Genomic DNA, 15458 nt, shown 5'->3' with positions numbered 1-15458 from the left:
TTGTTTATCGAAATTCCACAAAGACCACAATTGTGCTCTATTTACCAGATATGAATGAGGAAACACGAACACCATTTGAAACTTTGGATAAAATCCTTGAAGTATCAATAAAAATACTTGAAGAACATGTCTTACATATACATGCAAATCTGAAGAATTTCTAATATATTAATCCAATGATTATATGGCTAATATAAGCAAAAGAAATATAACTCTAGCACAGTCACTACCCCTTAATTATAGTATCTTACACATTATTCTATCTTTCAATTTGTATATCTTGTCTGTAAATAGGTTTTCCTGGTAGTATGGTTTTGGTGTTATTAATTTCTCTGCTTTCAAAGTACATTACATGACTATTATCTTTATTTTTGTGCTGTTTTTCATTAAAATTTTTCCTTCTTATCTTATCCCTGAAGAAAACAATAATTTGCTATAAAGATACACCTTTCTTAAGTTTCCCTAGAAAAAGATCTTTAGATTTTACTTTTTTTCCTATTTATCAAGAAAGTTCCACCAAGAAGGAAGTAGAAAGTTTATAAGGAAGCAGGTGATCAATGAATGGACAATGAAGTAAGTTACTTACTGAATATAATCTACTCCGTCTGAAGACCTTTAGACCTACTTGAAAAATTGTGACACACAGGTCAGTTGAACCACACATAAATAGATTTTATTATTTTTCTGTTTCTTCTGAAGACTAAGAATATGAATTATTAACTCTTCATCCATCTGCAGCATATATTAGATCATAGAGCTGCTTGCCATTGTCAAACCTAAAAATTGCAAAGAAAGAGAACAAATCCACAATTGTCCAATTTTGAAAGCTTTATTTAATACTGGCCAGACAAGCACTGGTCAGATCCATACTCAGGATTCCCTATGCTAAATTAGGTGTGCCAGTTGCTCATGAACCCAAAACCCAAAAGGATACAGTACTTTCTGCTTTCATCTAATTTAGAGTACACATACATCCTGATGTACTTTATTCTACCTATCTCCTACATACATGTGCTCACACATATCCTGTGCAGTTGGGGCAACCAGCTATGTTTATTGCAGTGAAAAAAATGTGACTTATTAGCTTACAATAAAAACAGCCTCCAGCACTCTAGGACATTTTCTGTCCCTGGGAAAGTGGGGCTTACAAGGAAGCTTTTGCACTTCCTTCCCAGTCCCTTTGATTGTTATCCTGATCCAAACCATTGACTATGTAGTGGGTATTTTTTATATTGAAATATAATAACCATTAGCTTAATTGCACCCAAATAGAAACTTGTGTATCTAGTTATGACATTAGTGATACAAGAACCCATAGTAATAGCAGAAAAAAAGGTCCAAAGACTCTATGATGTCATATATCAGACTCAATATAAGAATGAGAAATTTCCATCTTTCATCTTTGGTCCCCTATTTTTTGTGATGATTTCTGATTGCAGACAGGATTTCTCTACTGAGAATTAAAGTGACTTACATAAGACATAAGAGTGATTTACATAAAACAATCTTCTCTTAAAACCATATAATACCTCTTGTTCTATATAGAACAGGTTTAGGGTCCTATCATATTATAGAACTATATCAGCTGAAAGATCTACTTATTGGTAGATCTGGGTCTATTTTTTTAAAGTACTTTTCTTGGTACACCATTAGAACTAGTGATGTGGGATTCCCTTCTGTATGCTATCAATGTTTTAGTACCATTGGTTAATAAAAAAAGCTGTTTTGACCTATAGCAGGGCAGAATTTGTTGTCTGTGGTTTCTGTCCTGCCTAGTTCCCATATTCATTAAGTCCCAAAGAAATCACACAGAGGTCTACATTAATGATAAACTGATTAACTCACTAGCTCAGGCTTCTTATTAACTCTTATAACTTATTTTAACCCATTATTCTTGTCTATGTTAGTCATGTGTCTCAGTACCTTATTCAGTGAGGCAGTCACATCTTGCTTCTTCTGTGGCAGGCTCATAACTACAGAGAAATGGACTTCCTATTTCCCAGAATTCTCCTGTTCTCATTGACCTGCCTCTACTTCCTGTCTGGTTGTCCTGCGTATACTTCCTGCCTGGCTACTGGCCAATCAGCGTTTATTTAAAATATAATTGACAGAATACATACCATTTTCCCACACCAAGGCTAGAAGAGGTATATAGAGATGGTAGGCAGAGTCAGAGAGATGCCATGTAGCTGTTGAAAGAAACAGACACCAGAACCTTACCCAGTAAGTCACAACCTCATGTTGAGACGCAGAATAATAGAAATGGATTAATTTAACTAGCCAAGAGTACACCTAAGCTATTGGCCAAGCAGTGTTGTAATTAATATAGTTTCTGTGTAATTATTAAGGTATGAGCACTTAGAAAATGAATGAGCAGTTTCTGTTTACAGATGGTAAGCCCATGTGGGGCAATTACATCCACGTAAGAACTGAGAGAGCTTAGAAGGGAATGCTAGACACAAATAAACAGAGTTAAGCACAGTTTCTTGGTAATCACATTTTTTCAGATAGACTCTGTTTCTGGTGACAAGCAGAGGCACAGATTCTTTAAGAGACTTCCTGATTCAGCATTAGCAGTAAAAACAGAGCAGCTTCTTTATGAGTCACCTTTCTGGTTCAAGCTGGTAGCACAAAAACTCTAGCTCTTTCCAGAAGTCCTAAATACTTAATGGCAACATGACTCGCTCATCCCTGGAGCTGCAGTGGTGAGCATGACTCACAGAACTGGAGGTGAACATGCCTCCACCATATTGGACTGGGTAGAGCAAACAGACAAAGCTAAGGAATTGGTGCTAGCCACACCTGCTTAGCATTTAAAAAAAAAGGAGCTCCTGGTCAGAAAATGATTACAGATCTGCAATAAAGACAGATTCAGATAAAAAGACCTCTGAAAGGCTCACAGTGTTGGATAAATGTATGTAGACTGGGGAGTGAGAGGAAAAAGAGTGTAGACAGTTATAAGAAGAAGTAGTTTTTAAAAATAAAGCAATTCTTTAAAGAGACAGAGAACAGTCACAGATTAAAGGAGTTAAAAAAGAAGTCACATAAATATGGAATATACAAAGAGAGTCTGATTTGTGTTTTCATTTAACTTTAATTTCAGAGAGATATTTGATTCTGGGGACTGCTAAGCTAAATCAATTAAATTAAATAAATGAAAGGTATCTTGACTTAAAAAATTCAGTCTAAGGATCTGTTGCTTTGAAAAACAGGTTCTGCTTTTGTTTCCATAGAAGATGGGAACCTATGAATTCCTTCCAGGCTAATATGATTTGATGAATGAAATAAGGCCCCTCAAAAGGTCTTTGTGAACCCCTAAAAATACTTTCTTTAGCCAACAAACAGTAGGAGGTGGTTTGGAGAAAACGATGCCAAAATTCCCAAAATGATTGTCTATAAATGTTTATTTTTATTTTAATGATCACAGTCATTTTCTAAATAAATAAATAAAGGGGAAATGATGTAGAGATAAATACTTGGCATTGGTATGAATATTAGTCTATTGAAACAGATTTAAAGTCAATTTTCTTACACTGTGTGTATATATATATATGCATACATATACATATATATGTATGTATGTATATTCTGCTCTCGTTTAAGGTATTGTATTTGTGTGGCTCCTTTAAAAATGTAATGTATAGTTATGAAATACAGATTAATAGATAGTCATTTATAATATTCAAAATAGTAGTCAAGTAGATAGATTTTCTAGATATACAGAGATATATTTAAGTTACATAGATAATCTTCAATACTCCAAAGAATATGGAATATGGCACTTAAAATTTTTTAAGAATTTAAACTTTTCATGATCATGAGACACATCTGGCAGTATCAATCTACTTCCAGTGGATGATGAGCATAGAAGAGACTCCTTAAGGAGTTTGTTAGCCATTTGGACAAGAAAATGCTCTTGCCTAGACTGCTTTATGATACATTGTGTGAACTGGACATGAAGGACCCACAGAAAAGTGACTGCTGAACTTGTCTAAAGGTGAGACAGTCCTTCAAGGTTCCTCCTTCAAGAAAGTGTCTGCTGGCACAGACAATAAGAGAAACAATGAATAAATGGGATCTACTGAAACTGGGAAGCTTCTGTAAAGCAAAGGACACTGTCAGTAGGACAAAAAGGCTGCCTTCTGACTGGGAGAAGATCTTCACCAACCCCTCATCAGACAAAGGTCTGATCTCCAAAATATACAAAGAACTCAAGAAACTAGGCACTAAAACTCTAATTAACCCAATTAAAAAATGGGGTACTGAACTTAACAGAGAATTCACAACAGATGAACTTCGAATGGCCAGAAGACACTTAAGGTCATGCTCAACCTCCCTAGCGATCAGGGAAATGCAAATCAAAACCACTTTGAGATACCATCTTACACCTGTCAGAATAGCTAAAGTCAAAAACACCAACGATAGCCTATGCTGGAGAGGATGTGGGGTGAGGGGAACACTCATCCATTGTTGGTGGGAATGCAAACTCGTGCAGCCACTGTGGAAATCAGTGTGGCGGTTTCTCAGGAAACTGGGAGTCAACCTCCCTCAGGACCCAGCAATACCACTCTTGGGAATATACCCTAAAGATTCCCTAACATACTACAAAAGCATTTGTTCAACTATGTTCATAGCTGCACTATTTGTAATAGCCAGATCATGGAAACAACCTAGGTGCCCCTCAATAGAAGAATGGTTAAAAAAGGTGTGGAACATATATACATTAGAGTTTTACTCGGCGGTAAAAAACAATGACATCTTGAATTTTGCATGCAAATGGATGGAAATAGAAAACGCTTTACTGAGTGAGGTAAGCCAGACCCAAAAAGAGGAACACGGTATGTATTCACTCATAAGTGGATTCTAACCATAATTAAAGGTCTTTGAGCCTATTATTCGTGATCCTAGTGAAGCTAAATAAGAAGATGAACCTGATGAAGATTATTTAGCTATCCACCAGGAGGTAGGAAATATACATGAGTCCCAGGTAACCTCGGGTGCATGGGGGGGTGGGAGGGTCGATGGAGGGGGAGAGGACTAGAGAGAAGGGAGTAGGGGAGGAACGGGGAAAGCTTGGTGGCCGGGGATGGGGGGGGGGAGGGAGGTAGGATAAATAGGGATCAGGGAACAATATATTTCAACTAAGGGAGCCATTTTAGGGTTTACAGGAGACTTGATTATATATGGGATCCCAGGTCCAAGGAGAAATCCCCCAGATTGCTCTCTGGACAGAGGAGAGGGTGCCTGAATCGGCCGTGGCCCATGACCATACTGATGTATATTTTGCTTATCACCATAGATCCTTCCTCTGGCGAAGGACGGCTATGCAATCGGAGGCCCACATTGGAGGACCGGATTGAGCCCCCCGAGGTCCGGAGGGGGAGCGGAAGGAGGAGGAACATGAAAAACGAAATCAGTACTGCGAGGGATGCTATCACCCACTGATACAAGGGAACGGATCTGATGAGAGTTTACCAGGGCCAGCCGGACTGGGACTGAACGAGGACGTGATCTAGACAGATTCTCGGAATTTGGCCGGATTCTCTGACTGTGGCTGGCCCGGGGTCTTTCTGAAAAGCCATTGACTATGACACTGGGACCTGTTTCCTCTGCATATGCTGGATTTTGGGGATCCAGTCTGTTTGGATGCTAGCCTTCCTGGACCTGGAGGGAGGGGGAGGGAGCTGGAGCTTCCCACAGGGCAGGAAACCCTGACTGCCCTGGGGGACGGAGGGGAAGGAGGGGGGGAGTGGGGGGAGTGGGAGGGTGTTGGGAGGGGGGGCGGAATTGGAAACTTTTATAATTTAATAAAATTTACTATAAAAAAAAAAAAATAAAAAAAAAAAAAATAAAAGTGTCTGCTGGACATATTGTAGGACACAGAAGAAAGCAACTGATGGACTTTGCCATTGCAAGACAGATCTTCAAATTTCCTACTTCATGAAAATGTCTGATACATACTATAGGCCTATAGACTGAAAATGGATGCCCCAACATTACAGAAAGGCAACAACATGTCTCTGTCAATTCTAAAGTTTTGGACGTTTCTTACAATGCACTTCCTGGTTACTAAGATGCTTTTATCTCCTTCTGTGTGGTCTTTGAGGAGTTGAAGACAGATATCAAATTTTTCTTAGTTATGATAAAAGATAAATAAGATATGAAACTTTAGACTCACAACGATAAAATAAATAATAGCATATTTTATTTAATTTGCCAGAAACAAATAAACTAAATATTGTAACTCTAATTCTTGGATGATACCTGTTTTGTTATATGTAATTTTACTCTATTAATGTCAAACCCTCACTTTTTATTTAGACAGAAAAGAGGATATGATGTCATATTCTGCTCTGCATGCTATTAATATGTTTTATCACCATAAGTTAATAAAGAAGCTACTTCTACCTATAGTAGGGCAGAATATAGCAAGGCTGGAAAAGATACAGAGAGAGGATAAGTAGAGTCAGAAAGACACCATGTAGTTCCTGAAGGAGACAGACACCGGAACTTTACCTGGAATACCACAGCATCGTGGCAATACACAGAATAATAGAAATGGGGTAACTTAGCTAGTTATGAATATGAATAAGCTAAGGCCAAGCAATGTTGTAATTAATACAGTTTCTATGTGATTATTCAGGTATGAGCAGTCAGGAAATGAATGAGTAGTCTCCACCTACATACAGGACTACAGGTAGACATTTTATCCCCATGCCTAAGAGTTTCCTTTTTTCCTAATATTCTATCTTGTTGAAGACAAGCAGCAACAACCTCTCTCCTGTAATTACTTCCTGCTGAAACCATGATGTAGTTGTTAGGGCACAAGGAGGGTGGAATTAAAAATAAAAGAGAGAAGTTCAGAAAAGATTCAGGAAATGAAGCATTCGTCAGAAGTGTCTAGTTAGCTGACCAAGCTGAATAGAAAGGGATCAATCACAGCTGCACTGGGTCACATCAGCTTTCTCAAAATCTAGAGCTCACAGCCATTTGGAGAAGTTTGTAGTCTCCAACTGATTTCTGAATGGTGTCCGTCAGCCAAGTAGAAAACTGTTGTGAAGGGTATAGACTAGGCACCGAAGTTAAAGTTTAGAAACATAAAGCAAAACCATACATTTGGAACTTTCATGTCTATTATCCTGTTAGGTGAGAGAGGGAAAGCATCCTAAGACCGGATGAGCGGGAAAGAGTGAGAGAGAGAGAGAGACAGAGACAGAGACAGAGACAGAAGATCCATTCTCAGGATTAGGCAGTTGGGGAAAATTAAGCTGTACTTACTTGGAGTCTGTTTGACCTCTGAGAGGTTAAGTAAGCCTTATGACTCCCTTAATTCTATGAAACGTACACAGTATTATTTAGTTTACAAAGTGATAAAAATTTTGGATACAGTAAAATTACCACTGTTTGTGTCCTTAAAATCTATACTGAAAAAAAAAAACTAGCTAAGATTTGTCTGTAAGACAGCTGGAGTAGACTCATCTTAAGAGAGTAAAAACATTTCATAAATTTTTAAGGTAAAATACTAATGAAGACATCATAAAATAAACCATTTTATAAACTTAAAATATTCCAAAGCTTTGTAGATTGTAATATTTTTAAAAGATGTTCCCTTAAAAACAAAAAGTCCGGTTTTCTTCCATTTAAATTTCCTCTAAAACTCAAAATTTTCTTTTAAAGAAGTTTAAAATCTCTCAGCTGTGGGCTGCTGTATTAAAGTGCCCTTTATAAAGTATCTGTCTTAGGTTTCTAGTGATGTGAAGAGACACCATGACCATAGCATCTATTATGAAGGAAAACCATTTAGTTGGGGTAGCTTACATTTTCATAGGTTTGGTCTATTTTCATCATAGTGCAACGTGGTGGCATGCAGATAGACATGGCTCTGGAGAAATACCTGAGAGTCTTTACATCTTCATTCACAGGCAACAGGAGCTGGTCTGTCTCACTGGCTGTGGCTTGAACTCTGACTTCACAGTGACACACTTTCACCATCCAGGCCACAGCTCCTAATAGTGCCCCTCCGTTTGTGTACCGTTTTCTTTCAATCCATCAAAATAGCTGGAACTTCTAATGACTATTACCCATTGTAACTGGCCTTTCTTTAGGAGCTCTAGCCCTGTCACGTGCTTCCAAGGTTCATCCTTTTTCCATGACCCTTGCACACCTTTAAAGCCAATACCAGCTGGGTCAATATTGCATTACAAAGGTCTGCTGTCCACATTAGGTACATTCGTTAATATTTTGTTAAACATTGAGATGCAACTTTAATACTTTATTAAGCAAGCATTGCTTTTTAAGTATTTTTAAATAAACCTTGTTTTCAGGACAAGAAACATCATGCAAAAATCTACTCCAACCCAAAATGTCTTTGAAACATGCTGTTCTCTCTCTCTCTCTCTCTCTCTCTCTCTCTCTCTCTCTCTCTCTCTCTCTCTCTCTTTCTCAACCAAAACCATGCTGTCACCCTTAATTAAGATGGTGCTGTACTCACATTACATCCTTCCACTCTAAACCTAGTGAACTTAGCTATGTACACCTAGCTGCCTCTATCCTGATGGGAAACACAAACTAAGACATTAGTAAGCCACATATTTCTTATGTTCTAAGATGATATCATGTGACATGGTTCCTTTAAGATTACCTATATAGAGAGTTCTAACTATCAACCATGTGTCATGAGTTTTAAGTTAACTTTTTGTCACAGATTTTAAAGATTTTTACCTACATTCAATAAACTTACAAATCTTGAAAAAGATTTATATATTATTGAAAGTCTTAGAAAATTAAATCAATATAATAATCTTTTGTAGTCATTCTGTTTTTTTTTTTCTTTCCTCTGTCACAGAATCAGGCAGATTACCTGACAAAAGACATAGAGAAGTTGGGCAGCAGAGCAGAGGGTGCCTGAACTGGTCTTGCCCCACTACCACACTGATGATTATCTCGAATATCACCATAGAATCTTTGTCAGGCGATGGATGGAGATAGACAGAGACCCTCATCAGAACAATGGACTGAGCTCCCAAGGTCCAGTTGAAGATCAGAAGAAAGGAGAAGATGAGCAAGGCAGTCTGGTGCTTGAGGGGTTGGTCCACCCACTGAGACAGTGTGCCTTTTTAAAGGGAGCTCACCAAATCCAGCTGGACCAGGACTGAATGAGCACAGGATCAAACTGGCCTCTCTGAATTTGTCTGACAATGGGGGCTGACTGAGAAGCCATTGATAAAGGCACTGGGACTTGTTTTTACTGCATGTACTGGCTTTGGGGGGCCCTAGTCTATTTGGATGCAAAGCCTCCTAGGCCTGGATGTTGGGGAAAGGGCCTTGGACTTCCTACAGGGCAGGGTTCCCTGCCCTCTCTTAAAGAGGAAGGGGCAGGGAGGAGTGTGAGTGGGGAAACAGCAGGAAAGGAATGGGAGGAGCGGAGGAAGTGTAAATTTTTGAATGAAATTGTGTGTGTGTGTGTGTGTGTGTGTGTGTGTTCCTGCTAAACTGAACATAGTAAACAGAAAGTTCAGAGACAAATTCTGAGCCCTGGCCATCAAAAAAGTTATGGTTGCAATGGTGTCTAAGTGCTGACATTGGCAGAGACAGCAAGCCAAATTCAATAAATACATAATACAAAAAATTCACACATTCAGTGAGACCAGTCAGAAACAAAATATGCTATCATTCACACATTCAGCTGAGCCTAACCCGCTTTGTCATGGCTTCTATTTGTCACAAAATTTATGGACACATCGGAAAATATAGACTCATCCACACGTGCAAAAATAAATAAATAAATAAAACCTTCTATCAGAGCCTGACAGTAATCACTGAATGATTCCCTAACTCCTTCAGTGCTATAATACCAAGGGGATCCCATCTTGGCAGGATTCAATCAATCTTTGCAGCCTTCAACTCACTGGCCTCAGTAGCTTCAATCGTCTGCAGAGAAGTTGCTGCAGCTGAATCCAATATGTGTATTTGATAACTCACCGTGGTTTTTTTTTTTTAATCCTTCCTTCTTTCTTACCCCCCTCAACCAAGTAGACTATAGTGCTTATCTGCATCAAAGAGGAAAGAGATAGCAGTGAAACCTTCTGCTGCAGGGGAAAACAAAAAGAGCAGCTGGCAGAATCCTTGAACTGCCACAGTAAGGAGTTATGGAGCACAGTGCTGGATCCAGAGGTGCTCCAGCTACGCAGTGGGCAGACACCTTAACTCTGGTTATACTGTAGCAACTACGTATAGAGGGGTCAGTCCACAGGCTTCTACCCATCCTTCAAATATGCCCACCAATCCCTGAGCCCAGTCCTGAGGATTACACTGTATCCACTATGCACATACCTGCCACATACTTACACCGAACAGAATGTCCCCAAAATTCCACTGTCTGTGGAGTGACTTCTCCAAGAGCAGCACATCTTGGTGATAGGATAGCCAAAATCTTCCTTATGTGGAGGAGGAAATTTTCAGAACATAAAACAGAGGGTTTTCAAATTTACCAGTCTTGTTACCAATGTCATTCATCCATTTCAGTTGCCCCAAGTTGGTACATAATAAATAGGCAAAACACAGGAAAAAAATTACAACAGGAAACACAAGACATGACAACAATAATTGGGATCATTCACCAATTCTCCAGTTTGACCAAGAAATTTTTTTTAACAAATAGAAATCCACTCCCTTTAATTGCCTGCCCCCACAATCCACTCACTGGATACTCACCAGAGAATAAGCCTTTCCAGGTTCTTCTTGGCTATCACAATGCCTGGCTTCCAGCACAGAGACTCTCCAAACTCTTTTGGTTTGATCCCTAATGTCCTTTGGATGTCTTTATGATTCCTCAGTTCTGCTGTGCAGTCTACACATTGAAACCCCACTAGTGAATACCTAGGTGTCAGGCTCCTCTGTGTTTATTCCTGGCCCACTCTTCACCAGGAAGATCTCAGTATTACAAGGAAGTTCAGAAAAAAAAAAAACCTGATAGCTCTGTGTAAACTTCCAATTAATGAGAAATTGTCAGAGGTCCATACAAACTCTCCCTTTGTCCAGGGCTGATGACTTTTTGGGTTGCCTGGTTGCCAGATACCGCAGAAGCCAGATGACATATGAACAATTCAAAAATTAATAATAAATTACCAGAAAGAGACTTTGCTTAAGAAGAAAAATAAATGCTTTTTAAATCCCTTTGTAAGCATGGTCATATCAAGGGCACCCCCTGAAACCTCGAGTTAGCAAGGTTAAAGTTCACACCTTGTAGGTGGCTCACTGGCCTCTGAAGGGGCCCAGAGCAAAGGATCTGACTTGACTAGGCTCTCCAAATGTTAACCTGAAAATTGCAAAGTGAAAGACCAAATCCGTAATTGTCCAGTTAATGTGAGCTTTATTTAAAAGTTGCCAGGAAGTTAGAAACCAGACAGGTAAAAACCCAGGGTTTACAGAGAATGGCACTGATTTAGGTCTGTCAGATGCTCATAAAGATAGAATACACAAAACTACCATACTTTTACCTTCCTGCCAATCATGGGCAAGCATATATCCCAAGACATACTTCTTGCCTATTTTTATTCCACTTACATGTGATCCTTTACATACTATGCAGCTGCGGTAACCACAGTTGGGGCAACCAACCTTATTTATTAAAGTGAGCAAAATGTGATGTTTTATCTTACAATAAGAATAACAGCCTCCTTTGTTTCAGGAGGTTATCTGCCCTTCTTATAGTTGAGCTTAAAGGTTACCTTTCGACCTTATATCACCTTTCTGTATTTATCAGAAATCAGAAGATACCTTTCACAGCAATTTACTAAGACACAGAATTGATGAATCTCTACTGAGTTTTGGTCTTGCATGTATACTGTTAAGATTACAAGATAATTACTGAAAATACTGAAATCTATATCCTCAATGCTATTTGATTAGTCCAGACCCCCCACCAAAAAAAATGCAACAGAACTTCTAGCTACCCTCTGAAAACCTACAAAGGCCAAACATCAGTTTTTCCTCCTGGTTTTTTCTGAAGGAAAACTGAAAGCCTATCACTTTAGGTGTTTCTCCATACTGAAGCTGGGATGGCCTGAGTATATCTGTAGGGAATTTCTTACTTAAGTTTGTTTATGTAATAAAAACTTGCTCACTATGATAGTATCATTCCCTAGACAAGGAGACATGAGCTGCCTAAGAATAGAGAAATGTAGTGGTCACAATCAAACAAATAATCATTGAATATATATGCACTTCCTTTCCCCCCGCTCTTTTCTTATTTTTTATTTTTTTATTTTATTTTAGAGTTTTTAACAGTCAAACACAGAGGTCTGCTGCATTTCAGCTCTTTTACTGCCAAACCAGGGGGCAGGGACTGTTTCAACTTCTCGGCTCTCTCCTTGCCTGTGATGACCAGGGTGTAAAGGTACCTGCTGCAGCGAACCTTGAACTTCACATTATCTTTGTTCTTCTTGATCTTGACAGATTTGGCATCCTTCCGCCGGCCCGTGAGCTAGAAGTCCTTGATTTCCTCAATTTTCCGAGGCATGGTGATGGGCGCTCGGCATTGGAGATTACAGCGGCGAGAACCGAAGAGAACGGAAAAAGCCCCCCTGCTCTTATTGTGAATGTAATGCTACTACTTATTTGAAGTTCCTTTCTTAAGTTCCTCACAACAATGGACAATAACTTGGGATTGAAATTTCAATAAACTCATTTCTTACAAAAGTGGCTTTTTTGTTATGTGGGGGGAGACCAGCCCATTTTATAACAACAATAGAAATGAAACCAGAACCCTGGCTTATAAAATTATTCATTATTGAAGATGAAATGTGTTAATTTATGTACCACACATGCTAGAGAACCTGTCTTAAATGTAACAATGTCTGGATTATTAACAAAGTTGACACAATTAGAAATGAACATGGCTACGGCCATTATCAAATTTAAGTAGAAATGTATTTCACTTGTTTCCTCAATTTAATCATAATTAATCAAAAAATAGCAGAAAAATGGGGTGTTTTAAAAGACTATTCTACACTGTTTTTTTACTGAAACACAAATAACTTTTTCTCTGTGTATAACTACAGATCTCCTATATTCTGCTGGGCAGGAACCATTGTTCAGTACAAGAATTTCACATGGTTAGCAAAACTGCCTTAAGGGAAGCAAGGAAGACATATATAGAAGTGACATGCAATCTGGAAACTTATTTCAAGAGCAGAATGTAGAGAAAAATCTGTTGAGACTTAGAACTTTCCACCATATTTATAGATTCCATTAAAATCTAACCAGAACACTGAAGGAATGTCTATTGGAAATCTGTATACCCCTATATTTTAAGCTATTTTCCATGATGAAATATCTAAATATTTGTAATTTAACTGTGCAGTCTAAGGGTTTTTCTATTCTTTTCTTTTATAACAACATTAAATCAACTTCCTGCTGATTCTCTTGTAGCAACATTTCTTTGGGTATGAGAAATAAAATTGATCATAGTACTCAAGGTATCAAAAGTATAGTAAAAATATTTTAACAACAACATGACATCTCTATAATTTGGACATCAGGCATGAAAATGCTAAAACCATATAAAATTAAATCTTGAATCATGATGCTCTGTGAAAAGAAAAGACAACCTTCTAAGTGTTATTGACTATAAAGTCCCCAATAATATTAATGTAGAATTCTCAATGCAGATAACTGTTGATTTGGGGAAAAAGTTAAGAGATGGTGAATTTATTTCCTGGCAGATTTGTGCCGACTACTGAGTCCAGTAACTAAGTATATCTTTTTACTAAACAGTAATTTACATGATTTCCAGGTTCTACAATTCTTTCATTGGATTCACAAAAAGATTTGGGACTATTATTCATTGATACTTTGTGAGAACTCGTCTTATTCTTCAAAAATAGTTTTATTGAATTATTGATTATTAATATTTCTCATTATGAGCAGCAACATACTTAATATAGATAATACAGAGCTTAATGTGATTGAAAAATTAAATTTACTAAACAGAGATTCAAAAAATATTTCTGTCTCTTCTGTCTAATCAGCCTATAGATTAATACTGTTATATTTGAAACTTGAAGAAATTAAAGGTTCAGTGTGGTCAGATTAATATTGAGGTCTTTAATCCATTTGAACTTGAGTTTTGTGCATGGTGATAGATATGGATCTACTTTCATTCTTCTACAGGTTGATATCCAGTTTTGCCAGCACCATTTGTTAAAGATGCTTTCCTTCTTCCATTGTATACTTTTAGCTCCCTTGTCAAAAATCAGTTGTTCATAGGTTTGTTGGTTAATATCCGGGTCATCTGTTCGATTCCATAGGTCAACTTCTCTGTTCTTATGCCAATACCAAGCTGTTTTCAATACTGTAGCTCTGTAATAGAGTTTGAAGTCAGGGCTGGTAATGTCTTCAGAAATTCCATTATTGTATAAGATTATTTTGGCTATCCTGGGTTTTTTGTTTTTCCATATAAACTTGATTATTGTTCTCTAAAGGTCTGTGAAGAGATTTGATGAGATTTTGATGGGGATTGCATTGAATCTATAGATTGCTTTTGGTAGAACTGCCATTTTTACTATGTTGATCCTCCCAATCCAAGAGCAAGGGAGATCTTTCCATTTTCTGGTATCCTCCTCAATTTCTTTCTTCAAAGACTTAAAGTTCTTGTCGATGATGTTTCTCTGATTTCCATCTCTGCTTCTTTATCCTTTGTGGATCGGAGGGCCACTGATTTTTTGAAGTTGATCTTGTATCCTGCCACATTACTAAAGGTGTTTATCAGCTGTAGGAGTTCTTTGGTAGAGTTTTTGGAGTCGCTTATGTACACTATCATATGATCTGCAAATAACGAGAGTTTAACTTCATCCTTTCCAATTCGAATCCCCTTGATCCCCTTTTGTTGTCTTATTGTTATTGCTAGAACTTCAAGCACTATATTGAAGAGGTATGGAGAGAGTGGACAGCCTTGTCGTGTTCCTGATTTTAGTGGAAAGGCTTTGAGTTTCTCTCCATTCAATTTGATGTTAGCTGTCAGCTTGTTGTAAACAGCTTTTATTATATTTAGGTATGATCCTTGTATCCCCAGTCTCTCCAACACCTTTATCATAATGGGGTGTTGAATTTTGTCAAATACTTTTTCAGTATCCAATGAAATGATCATATGTTTTTTTTTTCTTTCAGTTCACTTATATGATGGATTACATTGATAGATTTGCCTATGTTGAACCAGTCCTGCATTTCTGGGATGAAGCCTACTTGATCATAATGGATCATTTTTCTAATGTGTTCTTGGATTCGGTTTGCCAGTATTTTATTGAGAACTTTTCAGTCGATTTTCATGAGTGAGATTGGCCTGTAAATCTCTTTCTTAGTTGTGTCTTTGTGTGGTTTTGGTATCAGGATAACTCTAGCTTCATAAAGAGAGCTTGGCAATGACTCTTTTGTTTCTATATTGTGAAATACATTAAGGA

The 15458-nt window shown here is 37.9% G+C and overlaps 1 long non-coding RNA gene and 1 pseudogene across 1 annotated transcript; both read right to left on the bottom strand.

Moving 5' to 3' along the window:
* Nucleotides 1-657: 657 nt before the first annotated feature.
* Nucleotides 658-8113, bottom strand: LOC125412569 (uncharacterized). The gene is made up of 3 exons (XR_015000712.2): nt 7895-8113; nt 2121-2189; nt 658-776 (listed from the first exon to the last, which is right to left on the bottom strand). It is a non-coding gene; the product is annotated as an uncharacterized LOC125412569 (long non-coding RNA).
* A 4208-nt stretch (nt 8114-12321) lies between these two features.
* LOC125412639 (large ribosomal subunit protein eL38 pseudogene) lies at nt 12322-12520 on the bottom strand (annotated as a pseudogene).
* Nucleotides 12521-15458: the final 2938 nt, after the last annotated feature.

This window comes from Myodes glareolus, chromosome 3 (genome assembly GCF_982192425.1).
Source record: "Myodes glareolus chromosome 3, mMyoGla1.1, whole genome shotgun sequence".
Taxonomy (NCBI): Eukaryota; Metazoa; Chordata; class Mammalia; order Rodentia; family Cricetidae; genus Myodes; species Myodes glareolus.
This window is presented reverse-complemented; position numbering and strand designations above follow the sequence as displayed.